The sequence below is a fragment of the Drosophila novamexicana genome, unplaced genomic scaffold, assembly GCF_003285875.2.
Source record: "Drosophila novamexicana strain 15010-1031.04,08,12 unplaced genomic scaffold, DnovRS2.1 tig00000137-arrow-arrow-pilon, whole genome shotgun sequence".
NCBI lineage: Eukaryota > Metazoa > Arthropoda > Insecta > Diptera > Drosophilidae > Drosophila > Drosophila novamexicana.
The window spans coordinates 141,276-158,769 of NW_020824777.1; the positions used below are offsets into that span (position 1 = coordinate 141,276).

The 17,494-nt window shown below is 41.1% G+C and overlaps 1 protein-coding gene across 1 annotated transcript in view; it reads left to right on the forward strand.

Moving 5' to 3' along the window:
* LOC115758170 (zinc finger protein jing) overlaps positions 1–17,494 on the forward strand; it is a 196,132-nt gene that overhangs the window by 128,747 nt on the left and 49,891 nt on the right. The gene's annotated exons all lie outside the window — the stretch shown is intronic.

The window sequence follows — 17,494 nt, forward strand, 5'->3', positions numbered from 1 at the left end:
GAAATAATTGAAGTGGAACAAAGGCTAGTAAATTGTCAAGAAAATAACACATTTCGTACACACGTATTCAGTTTCCTTCCAAAACCCGCTTTATAGATTGGTACAAAAATAAAATACTTGAGGCAGAACGCGACCCAAAATTGTTAATTGAGGTATGGGAAAGTTGGGTGTTCAAATTGTCAAGATCTTCAACAAGGACCAAGGTCGTGACTGTGCATGGAAAAGCTATCGCAAGGGACTCGAAACTTCGGATGTGTAGAGAGACGTACTAGTCTTATTGGGAGTACTTTTTGATCTCGCCAAAGTTGATATCTGACGCAGTTTAGCTTGAAGTTAACTTATGATATTCAACAATGAAGCAGGTATATTAAAAGATATCAAAAACATCATCAATATATTAAAGCTAAGCCCATTTTAGCCGCCTACACTACAAATAAATGAAGAGAGAGAGAGATGAGAACTCAGATTTTGTTAAAACTATTTGTTCTAGAAAATTCGAAAATAAATCATATGTATGTGTATATATCTGCCTTTTAAATGAATGAAAGAAGTTATAAGAGTTATGTGAGCCTAATTTCAGTTAATTTCATTTATCCCGGATAAAATAGCTGATTTTATACAATTTTTCTTAAAGCTCCAAAAACTCCACGATTCCGGAACGAATAAGATTAACAGTTTCAGGCTCCAACCCAATAATCTTATTCTCAATCCTATGTATATTATTTGTTTTTAAACCTTAACATTGTCTGGAATAGAGGAAATAGACGACTTCATTCTTTATCTTCACTGGTTTTCCTGCTAATTCTTTATATACTATTTTTTTCTGAAATGAAGAAAACCAAGTTCTCATGAGACTATTATTATTATTATTATTATTATTGATATTGGTTTTATTATTATAATTATTATTATTATTATTATTATTATTATTATTATAAATACTTGTATTATTATAATATTATTATAATCTATTTTAATTTCCTATCGCTGCTCTATCGAATTCTTCAGCTTTTTCAAAAACCTTTCATCAGTCTAATAAATCATCTTAAAGTTCCTTTGCTCAATCACATTTATATATTAATCTACTTTCTTCAGCTCACTTGTAAGGAACCAGGCTTAGCTTCCTTTAAGCATTTTATTATCGATCTTAACTTTCTAACTGCTTCTCTCTTAATCGCCCCATCTCCTCGCTCTTATCACTTAACGGAAAGCTGTTGCTGAAAACTTCGCGGCACAAAAAAAATACTTCCCAACTCTTTGCACATCTCTTACGCCTTGTTTACAATTACATTTGTGAGGGGGAACAGGCGCCTCTCCTACCCCCGCCACAGTTTGGGCACGCTCTATTATCTGCAGCTTATGTGGCCGGTTCTTTGGCTGTTTTATCTGCACCGCCTCAGTTCGTCACACCAAAAATCAATTTCCATCTGAAATGCTCCTCTTCTGTCTTTCCATTCGAACTTTTTACCTCACGTTTGTAAACAAAACGTTGCCGCAACTCGTTCCCTCACACCCAGCCGCTGCCACCCGCTCTCCCCTTGAAGGGGGGCCAAGCATGGTTACGCGGGGCCGCTCCCCTACTGACAGCATACGAGAATTTGACTAAACACTTGTAAAAAATACATAACACCCCCGACCAAGAAGCGCTCAACCCAGAAAAAAAGTAAACGAGCTCTGTGGCATGAATATATATATATATATATGTCTATATATATATATGTATATATATAGAAACACACACACAAACATGTGTACATTTGTAAGTGTGCATGTATTTGCCCAGCCAGTGAAGTGCACTTCAGCAGCAACAGCAACAGCAACAAGAACAACAACAACTACAAAGTGATAGCCCAGTATTTTTTTTTGTGGGGCATGGGCCTCTCTCTGCCGCTCTCGGGCAGCGCATGTGCAGTGCGTGAGAGCGCATTGAATACGGAAGTGTGTAAAATACTGGGAAATTTCATAAGCAGGCATAGTTGCAGCGCTGAGAGAGTCACAGAGAGTGCCCGAGCATGAGAGACGTGTGACTTCAGTGTGAGCGTGTGTGTGTGTGTGTGTCATGTGTGTATGTGTGCGCGCGCGTGTGTGTGTGTGTGTGTGTCTGATAGGGTAGCAAACTTCCCACCAGGGTGTGTTCAACTCTTGATGAGCAGCCGCTAAAATATCCTGCATGAAAATGTTCTCACGCTGCCAGAGCCGCCTGTCCCGTTGCCCCGTCGTTCCGTCGTCCCGCTGCCACGCCGCCAGCCGCTGCATGCCCCCTGCGCCTGTTTTGGCTGCCATTTGGCGTGGCTTTTAAAGTTTTGCTGTTTTTTTTTTTTTGGGTATTATTTTGTTGTTTTTTTTTGTTGTTGTTTTTGGTTTTTGCCAGCGCTTTCAATTTAATGCCCGAAACGAAATACTTAATTTCTTGTCTAACTTCCGTTTTCTCAGGCACTTGAGGCTGGCGGCTGGAGGCTGGCTTAAAGCCAGCTTCAGTCATGCGGCTGCGCGCGCAGTCAGCAAAATTTAAAGAGGAGCCGCTGGCACGCGGTGCCACAGGACGAATGCCAGCACGTATGTGTGTGCGAGTGTGTTGCGTGTGTGTGCGTGTGTGTGTCCGCTTGGCCTGTCAGTCAGCCCGTACGCCCGTCCGCCTGTCCGCCTGTCCGCCTGTCCGCCCCTGCTGTCTATAGTTGTCTTCTCTGGCTGTGTGTATCACAGTTTGTACTTAGCGCCAGATGTTGCACGTTGTTGTTGTCCTTGTTGTTGTTGTTGTTGTTGTCCTGGCGCTATGGCTCCTTCTGCACGCCTCTTACGCAAAATCAAGTTTCCAAGTTCAAACAGTTAGGCAGACGGACAGACAGACACACGGACAGACAGACAGACGGATAGACAGACAGATGGTATGTGCATGCATGTAGCCAGGATCTAAAGGACTCTGCGCGACAATTAACACAGCAAGAGCGAGAGACAAATGGAGACGGGAAGAGAAAGAGTGAGACACAGTTTATCCTTTTCTGCAGTTTATCCCGTTTCTGTTAATTTTTTATAATAATTTTTTTAATGTCTTTTCACATAAATGCAAAGTGCTCGCTGCGACTTCTTTTCGAACGCATTGTTGGCTTTGCTCCTTAATCCTTCGCTTGTGTCCTTTCCAGCTTGAGGTAGGACCCCGCTCAGAACCTGATATCCTTGTGTGTCTGTGTTTGTGTGTGTGTGTGTGTGTGTGTGTGTGTGCCACTGCGACTGCTAATGAGCAGGCGACAAGTTGCTGGCGTGAATTTAACACAGTTAAACATTTTGCAGGACCAAGGATGCGCGTCCTGGCCAGCACAAGTTTTTGCCCGCAATTAGATGTGGCCAAGCGCAGCAGCTGCGGGTTTATGATATTACTGGGCTTACATGAGGGTCCCAGGCAACTCAAACAAAAGCTGCCCACTCGAGTAGGGTAGCTCAAGTTAATAAAGTAAGGGTAGTCCCTATTTCACAAAAAAAAAAAAACAACTTAAATAAGGGTTACCTACTTTCTTCAAAATGTAAAGTCAACTCCTGAGAAAGACAAAATATATTGATTTCTATTTTAAGCTCTGGCTTAAAGTTTTTTATAAATTTAAATTACATTGTTTAGAACATTTTTAATTATACGATATAAATTGAAATAAACATATTTATATTGAAATAAAATATATTCACCTTATTTGGGCAGACTCTGCCTAAAAGTTCTCCTCATTTTCCGTCATAAACATCCGATGTGCTTGGTTATCAGATTCGAAATATACAGATCCAAAGGCATATCAGACTGCGTGACTACTCTACACATAAAGCTTTACAAATCTGATCATTCGGCCTGTAACATCAAACTGAAAGTTCACAACTGTCAAGGCAACGCACAGCGTATCTATAAGATTATCTACCTGCCTTATGTCAATATAATGCCTGCTGTTTCTCATTTCGAGTTCTCTCTGAAACAAAAAAAAAGTAGAAAATCAGCCAAGCTGGCACCCTGACCAAGGCAGAACCACAGTGAAACACCACCAGCACGACCACCCTTAGATACATAATCACAAGCTCAGTTTGCACAACTACACAGCCCTGTGCAACAACCCCCCCCCCTCTCCCCCTACCCCTTCACCTTCCCCCTGAAACTGCGGCTCGGGCGAGTTGACATCGGACTCATTAAGCTGACATTACATCTAATTAAAATCTGTGCCGCGCTGTGCCTACAAATTTAATTTAGCTTTGATATGAGCCTAAAGCGCCTGCAGCTTGATCTCCGGAAGGGATGAAGGATGGTCGACCCCCATATCAGCTGCCTCCTCCTCCCACGCCTCCCGGCGCTTGACCCAACCTGACCTACACCTAAGAATGCGTTATTTATTAACAGGTTTATGATTGCGCCAGCACCAAATCAAACTCAAGTGTGCCGAACGCAACGTTAATGTCAGCCCAAAGCGTTGCCAATTCAATAAGCCCAAAGCCAATGAGCTTTGAAAACGCAGCTAGGCTCAAGGACCATGTCCTTTAACGCTGCAAGTTCTTATGCCCTTGCAGAGGGTATTATAATTTTGTCATGGAATGTGTAGACATTTTCGAGCTCATAAAATTATCAACATTCTAGATAAGCTTATGTCTGTCTTGCTGCTGCAGGCAGTGCGTACATCGGAAACGGTCGGATCGGGCTATTATATCATAGAAAGGATCGGTCGAAAAGTAGGTTCTCGTTTGGCCAAATATTCTGTTTTCAAGACATTTTCATTATAATCAGCATTTGCGAACTTTACTATTCTCACAAAGCTGCTAAACTGTAAGGCAAACGTCTACTAGGGTATTAGATATTCGGATTACTAAAGATATTTTTTGCTTTAGCGTTTTTTTTTTTTTTTGTTTTTTCCCTTCGTTTTATGGTCTGCCTATAAAAGCTTTCGCAGGCGCTTTCAATATTTCTTTGGTTTCTCTTTTTTTATACCCTGCAACAATTCAAATGACTCAGAAGGGTTATCACATTTTTGTGTATATTTTTCATATAGAGAACGAATTTATCTTTTTGATTATCATTATCATAATATCAGTATATATCGATTTTAGTCGACTTAGATTTGTTTAAGTAAGTTATATTTATGCTTTCTATTAAAAATATACCACAAATATTTAGTTTTCTTGATATCGCTTACCATTCCCGTCCATAATCATTAAAACCTCCTCTTTCCCATTCCTGGGACAACTCCTTCCAAAGCAAGTCATTCTACCTAAATTGGGATAAACACTCATTTGATTGCCATTGTTATGCATAAAAAATTCACGAAGATCGGACCATAAGCACCGAAATTATTCAAGAACGTCAATTGCCATGATTTGTGGCTAAGGATAGAAGAAGCACAGCCACCGCATAAGCTGCTTGTTTGTGTGAATTATTGTGTTTGTCTGTAAGAAGAGGCAATTCAAATGCTTGTGCTAGCTTTAAGATATATTCTAGTCGTGCATTCTCGCTTAGTGTTACATTTTTTTGGCTTTTTCTTTGGAGAGCCCGCAAATAATTTCATAAACGCACCGCTGTGTGTCCTTTTTGCCAGTTTGCATGAAGCTGCTTGCTGTGCGGTGCCTACAACCCCACAGCGGAATTCAGGTTTGTTGTTGTTGTTGTTGTTGTTGTTGCTCGTGTTGCCGACGCGCCGACGGTTCGTCTGTAGAGCAGAGCGCAACCAGGGTTGAGGCACCGGCAGGACGAAGGACGAGCGCCTCGCACAACAGCAGCAGCTGCCTCCTGTTTGGCGGCTCGGCGAGTATCCTGTCGCTTGAATTTGGGGTCGGGTCAGCTCATCGCATTCGGCGCACTTTTTATTACGTGTATACACTCGCTCGTTGAGCCTAACCCACAACCTCCTCGTACACCCCTTTATGCCCGCACCTCAGCTCGTTTTTCCGAGCACTGCCATTTGGCCAGTGCCAGTGCAAAATGTCAAGTTCAGTTCAATAACAAGGCAAACAACACGACGTGCAGCAGGCCGGAGATGTTGGTAAAATAATATGTATATATATATATATATATATATATGCATGCATATATATCTGAATGTGGTGGAAATAATGACACTGCGGTTAAAGTCAAACGGCAAATGCTCGCACACAAATTAGCTTCGAGCTAATGATATAGGGTATGTCAAAGTCTGAAAATTTAATTATCTTTTGAAATAAATGTCCTCGCATAAGCTGTTAATTAAATTGAATGCAAAGTTGAAGCCGAAAAAAGTTTGGCATCAAACAGAATTTAGCTGATTTGACAGCTGCTTATGATTAGATTAAGCTTCTATTTAGAAATAACAATTTCTTAGAGTAGAACACAGTAGCAGATATTGTGAATATATATGTGAGTGAATTTCTCGCCGTGCTTGTCAATTAGGAACTGATGAATAAACGAATATACAGATACTTGAAAACCAGGCTCGCGTTAAAATATTAAATTGTCTAAGCTTAAGGCTATTAAATGATAAGGATTGTATGAACCATATCACAAATTTTATATTTAAATTAAAAATAATAATATAAATACATAGTTATATAATATTTCCTTTAATAATACTATACAATTCTCAAAATCTTTCTATTTCTGCGTTATATTGTTATGTCAAGAATCATATCTGCAATTCTGCAGGACATTGCTTGCTGTCTAATTAAAGCCCTTTATTGTCAATGATTAATCAAATTAGCTTAACAGTTGTTAGTTTCTAGCAAAAACTTCTATGTAATTATTAACGATAACATTTTCATTTTCCCATAACAACAAATCGATAAAACGGCAGCTCTATTATGATCCGGTCCACATTTATTTAACCATTTTTATACCCTGAACCCATTAAAAAGTGGGTATAAGGGTATATTGTATTTGTGCAAAATCCAAATGTATGTAACAGTCAGAAGGAAGCATCTCCGACCCCATAAAGTATATATATTCTTGATCAGCATCAATAGCCGAGTCGATCTAGCCATGTCCGTCTGTCCGTATGTATGAACCCAAGGATCTCAGAACCTATAAGAACTAAAGAGCTAAAGAAATTTTAGATGTAGGTCCTCCTAGTGCCTGCGCAAATCGAGCTTGTTTCCGATTATCGATAACTTACTCCGTTTCAAAATAATCGATATAAATTTATATCGAAATCCTGTTTTTTAGGCAATTTCGGTCAATAATAAGAGCTAGAGTCACCAAACTTGACATGTAGCTTCTAGAATAATATTATATATTTGCATTTGGCGTTGGAAGATGATGGTTCAGGGTATCCCCTAGTCGGGAGCTCCCGAATAGAACCTCTTACTTGATATTATTATTATTATTATTATTATTATTATTATTATTATTATTATTATTATTATTATTATTATTATTATTATTATTATTATTATTATTATTATTATTATTATTATTATTATTATTATTATTATTATTATTATTATTATTATTATTATTATTATTATATTATTATTATTATTATTATTATTATTATTATTAACATTATCAATATCATTATCATTATCATTATCATTATTATTATTACAATTTGTACTATTATTAGAGTAAGTGACCCCTAAGATATCTTATTTATTTATCGTATTTCACTCCCGTTTTATTAAATCATATTGGGTCTTATCTAAAATATAATAAATCCATCATCATAATTTCTTGCAAGTTCATTGCTCCAATATTTTAGAATAGATTTTAAGCTCTATAGCAACTAATTTCCACACGTCGCATTGTGAGCGAGCAGATGCTATAAATATGCTTAATTGACAGCAAGTGGATTAGTGCATTGGCTGCGGGCGCTGAAAAACATTTTCTCCTGCTGTTTTTCTTCCTCTCTTTTATTTTGGCTTATTTGGTTTTTCAATGCAGCCACGCCCCGGCGCTGTTATCGGCCCTTAGCTAATTTGACAAATGTAACGCATTCGCCACACTCCCAACCGAAACCGACAACCAAAACAGAATTGGTATAGAAGAGAAAAAACGAACAAAGCAGAGACTGGGAAACAGAAACAGAAACAGATATTGAAAAATTACAATTTGGAAAATCAGAAACAAAAGAGTGAAAATCGGTTGGCATTAAACGCGATGAGCTAAGCGACTAAAAGGCGAACAGAGGGAAGGGGATTAATGTGTCTGCCTCTGGGAGGTGAGGTTGGGAATCTTCCTCCACCGGGGGGGGAACTGTTTGGGGAGGGGGTATATCTCGAGTGTCGGAAAGTGTCGCCAGAGTTAACGAGTGTCTACAAATGAGTTATGAAGTACGCCTTGGTCTTGAGGATTTTGTGGTATTTGTCGTCGTTGCGGCTCATGTTTTATTGCCACACGTCTTATGGCGCGGCACCAGGTGGGCGGAGCGGAGAGGGGGTAAGACATTAGCATGCCAGAGAAACAAACTGCCTGATAACTGGTAATCCTTTGCGCGATAAACAGCTGTGTATAATTTATGCTACGTCGCTGGCGCTGAGCCAGTAAATAAAGGTGAGCCAAACTTGTGGGTCATTGGGTCAACTTGGGCTTAAAAGACAGCAAAAGCTCTGACTTTCCCCCATCCCAAAAAACAAAATCATGGCTCAAACTAACCCCCAAAAAAGGGATTGTGTGTGGGCTGTTTGGCCAAAATACAAATTAGATTATATCGACGGGCCGAGCATTACGAACTTCATTGGACAATGGCATAATTATGCAATGAGCAACCCTCGTTGCCAGAGTTTCGGCGTGCAAATGGAACTGGAAATCGCAGATGTTATCGGCGAAACGTTTACCGTTCGAGAGCTCCCCTTACCAAGAAAATTATGATGAAACACGCGACACAGCACACCGCTCTCTCTCCCTCTCTATCTCTCTCTCTCACTCTCCCCTTCTCTCGTTATTATGCATATTGAGATTTCTGCCCCTATCCTGATCGGGCGGCACATGGCATGGAGCTTGCCGCTGGCCAGTGGTCGAAACCCTTGAGAACAAGTTTCGATCAAACAGGTTTCTGCAGTTGCATGCCACACACTCACACTCACACACGCACACACACACGCAGTCAAGCGACCCCTCTTTGGTAGCATCAAGTCAAAGGCTTACACATTTCATTGATGTTGCTGATGCATGCGCCCTGCCCCGGCCTCGGCCTCGGCCCGCGGGCAGCAGTCACTGGGAACAGGGGCTGGCGCAGGCACAGCATAGGGTATTAAGTCCGCGTGACATTTTTTAAATTAAACAACATCCAACAACAAATAATAACAACTTGTTAGCAACAGCAGCAGCAGCCACAGTGGCAGTAGCTGTATATAAAGGTAATCCCTCGCTTAGGGTTGCTGCATGCACTGCATTTGATTAAAGGCTTAAGGGTGGCACGAGTACAGAGAGGGTTGACCGGCCGAATGCGCCAACAAGAGGGCACAACTGCTTTGCTGACCAGAACTTTGCATTAAACTAAAAAACATTAAAGTGACCAATGACTAGTCCAGAACTGAGCCTATGCCCTTCCAGCGATCCTTGCCTCTAAGCTGGCAAGCAGCTTCAATAAGGGGTTTGTGTTGAAAATCCCATATTAAAATTGTTTAGATGGATAATTCTAAAAGGATATTCACAGAACATTAATCTCAAACTTCGTTCCACAACGAACAGCGAACGTCGGATCATTTTTTACCGCTCAAGACGTGTGCGCCTACAATAGGGAGAAGAGGTATGTAACCCTTAAAGATATGTCCTGATTCATATGGGAAAAATTTGCGCCCATAAAGGCTATCAGCATTTCAGCTATAACTCTGGCATCAGTCTATAACTCTGGTATTAATTACACACAGCCTTTCCCAACCAATTCGGAAATTAGCACGAGTAGCTTATCCACATACTCAAAAGTTCAATGACCCGTCGTAAGCGCAGGTTAAACCTGTTAAAAAAAACCTTCTTCCACCTTAATTCCAGTGACAAATGGCTAGATCCCTAATCTGCAGAATTTCAAGGCATGCCCTCTGCTAGGGTGAGTGTTACTAAGCGTGAGTAAAGAGCTCTGGGCTATATAAATATGATTTTATTCATAAAAACGTATTCAGATTGCATCCCTAAGAACTTATATTAATGCTAGACGGACATGCTTAGAAGCACCCTCAGATCGGCTTGTGCGAACTTCTTCCGCAAAAGCTAAAAGCATTAAAGAAAACAATGACTAGTTGACATCTCAGTCTGCCAAATATAGCATGAACATTAATAAAGAATCCTGAAGGTATATATATATCCTTACTAAGCTAATTATAGACGGACTCAGCAAAAAAAATGTCTGAGGTAGACGCATATTCCAATTATTCCAGTTTTAAACATAATTTGGAAAAGAATTCCATTCAAAAATTCCGAAGAAATTGTGCTCGAGGCTGACTTCCCCAATTCCCAAAACTCAGCCCCAAGCTAGATGTTTGCGTACATTTGTGCCAAGTCTATTAGGATTTTAACTCTTTTTTAACTGCATTTGACTTAAGTTGAAGCATTTTCCCCCCCGTTTAGAACCAGCCCCACCTGTTCGGCTTTTCGACTTCTTCCACTGCTTCTTCCATAGCTGCCGCTTCTTGCTCGTGTATGGCAAACCCTCTTTAATGGCTCGTCGATGGTTATGAATGCATAATTTCATTCAAAAAATTGCTGTTTCCTTCTTTTCTTTGCTTTACCTCGACTCTGTCCTCCTCTTCGTCCTGGTCTCTTTATGCATATTTCACCGTGAGGCACACACAAACACGGACCATAATTTGACTGGCTCTGGCCCGGGGTCTGTTACTCCTAGCCCTTTACGCACACACACGTCCTTTGTCCACCCCTCTAGCTCCGCGCCTGTGCCGGCTGTCCTTATTGGGTATTGAATATGTTAGGGTAAAGAGCTCTGGCAAATCTGGTTTATAGTCGCGCTTATAAAAAATATAAAAGAAAAAAACAAAAACAACAACAACAAAATTCGAACCCCCCAAGTTGCAGCAGAGGCTCAGGTTCGGGCAAGAGTTCGGGTTTAGGATTCGGGTTTGCGTTTGGATTCAGTTTGATTCGGTCCTTAGGCCAGGCCAGGCCTGGCGAGTCCCGGGGCCAGGGGCCAGTCTATAACGACTGTAAGGGCTGGGCTAGCCACTGCTCTAATATCTACATAAATACATGCAACACGCTGCTTCCGGTGTTGAAAGTTCCATTTCACAAAAGTCCATGACTTGATGTTGATATGATGTTGATGTTGATGTTGATGATGATGGCAACGGGCACGGAACGCGACGCTACGCAGGGCTAGACCTCTTCTCAAATGTGGGGGAGGGAGTTAGCCGTGGTGGTGGTGGCGGTGGCAAGCGTGTGAAGGACGCTGGCAGAAAAAGGGGACGCTTCGATAGTTGGAAATACAGTGGCAAGACGGCGTGCGATATGCTAACGAAATTGGGAATAAAGGGCGTGAAATGTAGTTGTCCTGAAGGAGTTTTACTTATTTATTCTATGGAAATATATAGTACAGCAGCAGCTCTAGTTCAAGTTCGAACTCGGGCCCAGGTATAGGGAATTGGAAAGAAAACCCTGCTCCGAGTGTGTAGAGTTTTCGTCAAGTACTCTCCTAACCTAACCTCATCTCTAGCCCTCTTTGACTTGGAGTTTTTCAATATTTCGTCTAGTTTTCCAACACTTGGTAACACTGTGCCAGTAGCACCCCCAGCACTTTGTGAACGGCACCTTGACGGAAATCGGTTTCGGTCGCCGGCTCGTGTTTAGTCTCACATTAGCGTTTTGCCCGCTCGCCGCAGTGCGTCCGCCGAGTGGTAAACGACGCCGTTTCGGATTTGTGCCCGGGTTTCGGGCCTTCAGCTTTGGGCTGAGAGTTGGGAGTTGCCTGCTATGCCCCGGGGCAGCGTCTGCTTTGGCTATGGGGTGTGGCTTTGGCTTTGGCTTCTGCTCTTGCTGCTGGTGGGTGATACCCCCCACTGTCTGACTAACCGACCGCCCACCTGCCCGCTCGCCTACCCTCCAGCAGCGTCTGTTTGTTTGTTTGCCTGCCTGCGCCCTGGCGACTCCGACACCGACTCCCCAACTCTGAGCCCCCGAGCCCCGAGCCCTCGCTTCATCTAGGTCTATGGCGCTCGTTGCTGCCGCTTGAACGCATATTGACGCTTATTAATATTTACATTTTTATTTGTGCTACGTTCCTTTTTTGTTCTTTTTTTTTTGTGTGTGTTGTTATTCCTACCAAAGTTCGGACCAATTTGGGCGCCGTTGATTAAGCGCTCAACAATGTTGCGACAACGCTGAAAAAAATAATAAATGCTTCTGATTGCTCCCTTTTTAATTGTCATACAATTTGAGCCCGTTGTGACGCGGTTCAGCATACATTGCTATACCCTGTACCAATTCAAATTAACTAATGGGGTATTATAGGTCTTAAAGAATATGATTATATACTTTGAAGAAAGATTAGACGAGGAGTTTCGGTTATATTCAGATGTTCTACTGGACATAGAAACTCATAGAACTCAGGAACTATAAGAGCGAGACGAACTAACTTTGGGATGTGGGTTTCTTATGCCTAATGCTGTTTAAATATTCTTGTTCTTACATGTGGCTTCAATGGACTCTGAGTTCTTTGAGGTTAAACACTTTAAACTTGGTATATAGGTCTTTTAAACCAAAAAATAATTGAATATATTTAAAATATAAGAAATTTATATATGTAAAAATCTAATATTTTGATGACATAAAAATCTTTTTATATACGGTCATCAACGATGACCTTGACCTTGACTATATGATACAGGGTATCTCGCAGCTAGACACTTTTCCTCTCTAACTGGCCTTTGTGGGTCTATGCTTCCTGCAATTTGTGGCAATAAAGTTCGGTGTCCATTGATTTACAATTTACGATTTTCTACTCGTAATTGGCCCTGTTCGCCATATGGGAGCTCCATTAAAGTTAGGATCTGTGTAATATAAATATTTTTATGCTACTCTGCGCACAATTTAATTAAAACGAACCAACCAAAAATTTCCGTTTTTCCTCTTGTTGCAGGTAAGCCCCGTGACAGCTGGAGAACTCTATCTGAATCCTGCCTCTAATTTCGTCGTGTTTGGGGAGAGGAAACTTCTGCACGTGTCCTTGCGCCCCGCTCAGTTCCGGCACAGCATCAAGTCAGTTTACTCTCGTGTTGACGTTGACATGGACTGTGTGCTGGGAGTGGTGAGAGCAAGAGGAAGAACCCCTAAACCACTTGAATTGTTTGCTCAAATTATTTTGAATTATTGCATGCGCCATGCGCTCATTTCCACGCGACTTTTGTTACACTCCGCACACCCCACGGGTGGATCAGAGCGTAGGCAACCCTCTGCACCGTACAACTGTTTGCATCCTGTTGGGTTTCTTTTCATTTATTATTTTTTTTTTTCTGTGTGCTGCCTTCGTTGCGGCGTGTCCTTGAACACAAATGTTGCATTCGGTGCACAGCATGTGGCATTTCTAACGCACTTAGAAAGGATTAGTCCTTCCTTTCGGTCGCACATTCGTATATTGATACATTCTTCCCTTTGCCACGGATGGTGGCTGGCCTGGCCATTAAAACCGTCCAATTTCCATTCGGCTGCCAACTCAAATGGACGTCCCGCATTAGCCGGCACGGCAAAGAGGATCAGACAACTGTTATTTATGAAACAAATGAAATGAAATTACATTTTTCGCTCAGTTCTTTGAGCTGCCGCAAACTGAAAATTAAGTCACTGAAAGTATTCTCTACAGTGTTTAACTTAGTTCTTAAAGCAAATTCAAAAGAGTTTTTTTTTTTAAATTCTATTTTCAAGAGTGTCTAGGCAAAAACTACTCAAAAATAAGAACTTTTTGTAAAATTTCAGGCGTATTTCTAAAGCATTTCATACATATTCTTGACTAAATGCTGCTCTAATGCGATCTCTCTCTCTCTCTCTCTCCCTCTCGCTCTTGCTCTCGCATGAGCATTCAATTTGCAATTTCCCTTTTGTGCCGCATTCGCAGCATTCTTACTGGCAGCATATCCCTTTCCTGCATGGTTAAAAAGACATTAAATCGTATGTGTTTACAATATTCTCCTCTAATATGCAACAATTTTGCTTAAGCAATATTTATTCTGCATAAACGCATTGTTTGTTATTAAAATATATGCTTTAATTTTCGTATGCACATCAAAATTTTAGCTCAAGTAGAATATGTTCCCTTTCTCATTCACACACTCTCTCTTTCTCTTGCTGCCCTTTCATTTACAAGCTCAACTTGTATGCATTGGAATTCATAAATTGTTTATTCATCTTGAGAACTCAGCTCTCTCATTCTGTCTCTCTCTGCACAGTTCTACAATAAGGCAATCGCTTTGGTATGTCAGCAGCAAAAATATGAAGACATTTATATTCATTAACCCACAAATACCGGCAGCAATTGCTTTGACACTTAACACGGCAGTGGCCCAGTCTCCCAAATGGCGGATTGGTGCAGGAGGACAAATTGCCATTAACATAATTTATATACTAACAAAGACGTTGTCGTATTACGATTTACATAACAAGCTGCTGCTGGCTTCTTGGCCCATAACGATTTGGCCTATAGATTTTGATTAATCCACGACAAGGTGTGCGTGTGTGTGTGTGCGTGGGTGCCGCCCCCTTTCCCCCTCCAACGCTAATTGTTAGTCAGCCAAGGCAACGACAGCATAAACCATAAAAATATCAACTACCTAACGGTTTGTGTGAGCCAACGTATCCGCAAGATACGTGAAACGCACGCATCGAGAAAATTACACGAGTCGTCTTCACGGGGCAACAAAAAAATAATAATAATTTGGTCACGTGCAGCGAAATCGAACCCTGGCCCAACCAAAATGTCTACAACGGGGGAAAGTACGCGTTTAGCTGTTAGTTCCATTTGATCTGGAAGGTCCTGATGTCCTGCCTGAAAGCTTATCAGCCGAAAAGTCCAAGTCGAAAGTGAAGGGCAGCAAAGGCAGCAGGAAGCGCAATGAAAATAGATTTTCCTTCTACTTTTCTTCTTTTTTTGCCTTGGCTCAATAAATCCCCCGGCTGTCTGGAAGCAACCAGGGTTGTCCGGACAACAGCCAGCGATAGGCCAACGAAATTGAATTGAAATACAATTTTTCCTCTTATTATTTTTTATGCTGCGGACAATTAGAGAAATAAAGTTACAAAAACTTGCATTTTATTTGAAGAGGCTGGCAGCCCTGAAGCCCGATTAACTGCCACAAATTTGTGACAGGGACTGCATACCTGAGTGAGGTAGTGAGGGGAGGGGAGTTCTGAGTGCAGGTGTTAAGGTGCAATTTCCTGCCCGTTGACACTTGACCGGAGCTCGCCAGGGTGCTGCGAAATAAAATTCCTTGCAACGCTAATGAGCAATGTCTGGTCGACAGGTGATAAGATCCTCGGGCGCAATAATATAAAAAGTAAAAAAAAGTAAAATAAAATAAAATATATAATTGTGGTCAGGCTCGATTACAAAATGCGTGTGTCCGCAACGCACGAATGCGGCCAGACAAAAAAATAACCGAGGAAAAAACGCAGTTCGCATATTTGGAATGCGATTCACCCGAGCTGGGACCAAGTTTAATGCCAAATAATATTGCAAGACATGAGGGTAGTTTTTATCTGATAGCCGCTCGTTTGTTGCTGTTCACATAATGAGCAAAAAACGATGCGGCCGGTCCGTTGCCGCGGTCCGAGCATCCTAGCCCCCCCTTGAAAAAAAAAAATATACAAAATCCCAAAGCCAGACCCGTGCCTGGACATGCAATGGCAGCTTCTGTGAGGTCCTGGGCATATGGGCAAGGCTACGCATGCAGCTCACGTATGCGCTTAATTTTTTGTTTATAACGCCAGCCCCCCCCCCCTCCACAAACCCTTTGCCCAGCCATGGCACACGCCCCCCGATCGGCATACGCTGCGTATGTCACTTGGGGACCTGTTGTTGGGGCTGCCCCGGGGCTTTGGTTTTGTCCAAACAAAATGTTCATTTATCTTAGCCGAATGGTTGAATCTAATAACATTCTAATAAAGTTTGTAACACATCATGAAAGTTACAAAATGATATCAGTCTGAAGTATTTGTTTATTTATAAGTCTTCTCTTTAATGGGGCTTTTGATGATATACGGCCAAGATATATACTTCAAAAGTTGTCATGATTTAATGTATTATAAGTTCAACATTTTTTGCACTGTGCATAGAGTATTCGCACTTCGTTCTTAGCAAAATTATTTCCGTTTTAGATGTCCATTTTTTATTTTTGTGTTTTTTTGGGTAAATCAAATGTGAAATTCTATGCATGGCGGCTTAGTGGCCAGGTCCATGAGTGGACCCTGGCACTGGGCCTGAATGCAAAGGTCTTTGCTTTTCAGCCTTGTCTTCCGCTCAATGATTATACAGATGTCCATAGCTATATATATATATATATATATATATTCTCTTTATTTTGGTACTGCTAGACGGTTCTCTGGAGAATACGACTTATATCCGATTACAACACCACACATTTTTTCTACGTGTTTTCGGGTGGTTGCAAGCGACGCGTCAGTGACTTTTTTTTGCTATAATGGGGCTAATTTGGTTAGCTTACTAAAGTGAGTTCAAAATTTAATAAATTTTAATTTAAAATAATAGCCATGGGACAGCAAAAGGAAAGAAACCTAACAGTAGAAAAGAATAAAAATTAACTTCCTAGACGAAATTGTATAGACTTATACCGTTAAAGGATAAATTACATATAGAATAAGGTTTAGTATCATCAATATTATGCATCTAATTGCCAATCTTAAAGCTGTTCATACGCTATACTATCCCATTCTGGTTCTATAATCAGTCCAAAAGTCAGCTTTACATAGAAACAATTTCAGTAATTAAAAAAACCACAATTTTAATTTCGAAGGAAAACCCCGAACATCACTTTAAGAAAAGCACCATATTTATAACTGTAAAATCTTTATTTGACTATCCCCTTCTTTTATTAACAGCTTTCCTGGTATTCACACGTGTCGTTAGACTCCCCAATGCTTTCATAAGCAGCGGCATCATCTAACTGACTACATATTTATTACGTTTCTCATGCACAACTTCTGAGCTTCCCACAAATTCTTGTTTACTTTTATGTGCAGCCCCGTTCTCTGCGCTTCTCAAACTCAAATATCTGTGTGTGCGTTTGTGCGTGTGTGCGTGCGTGTGCTTCGTGACACAGGAAAAGAAAACTATAATTACTACAGAGGCAAACCACAAGCCATGCAGACAGTCATGAGAAGGCGTCAGTCAGCGTTGCCAAAGTAAAGGCTCAAACGAAGAAATTAATATTTTAATTACAACACAGTTAACATGCGATTATGCGCTTCAATGAACTTCTACTTGCGGCCCAAACAGGGTGGCTCAAATACAAAAACACGCACACACACACACTCACACTTAGAAAAAGGTGCTCACACACATGCTGCCCCACGGCACAGTGGGCGCTAAAAGTGTCTTAACTTATTACAGGACTACAGCCT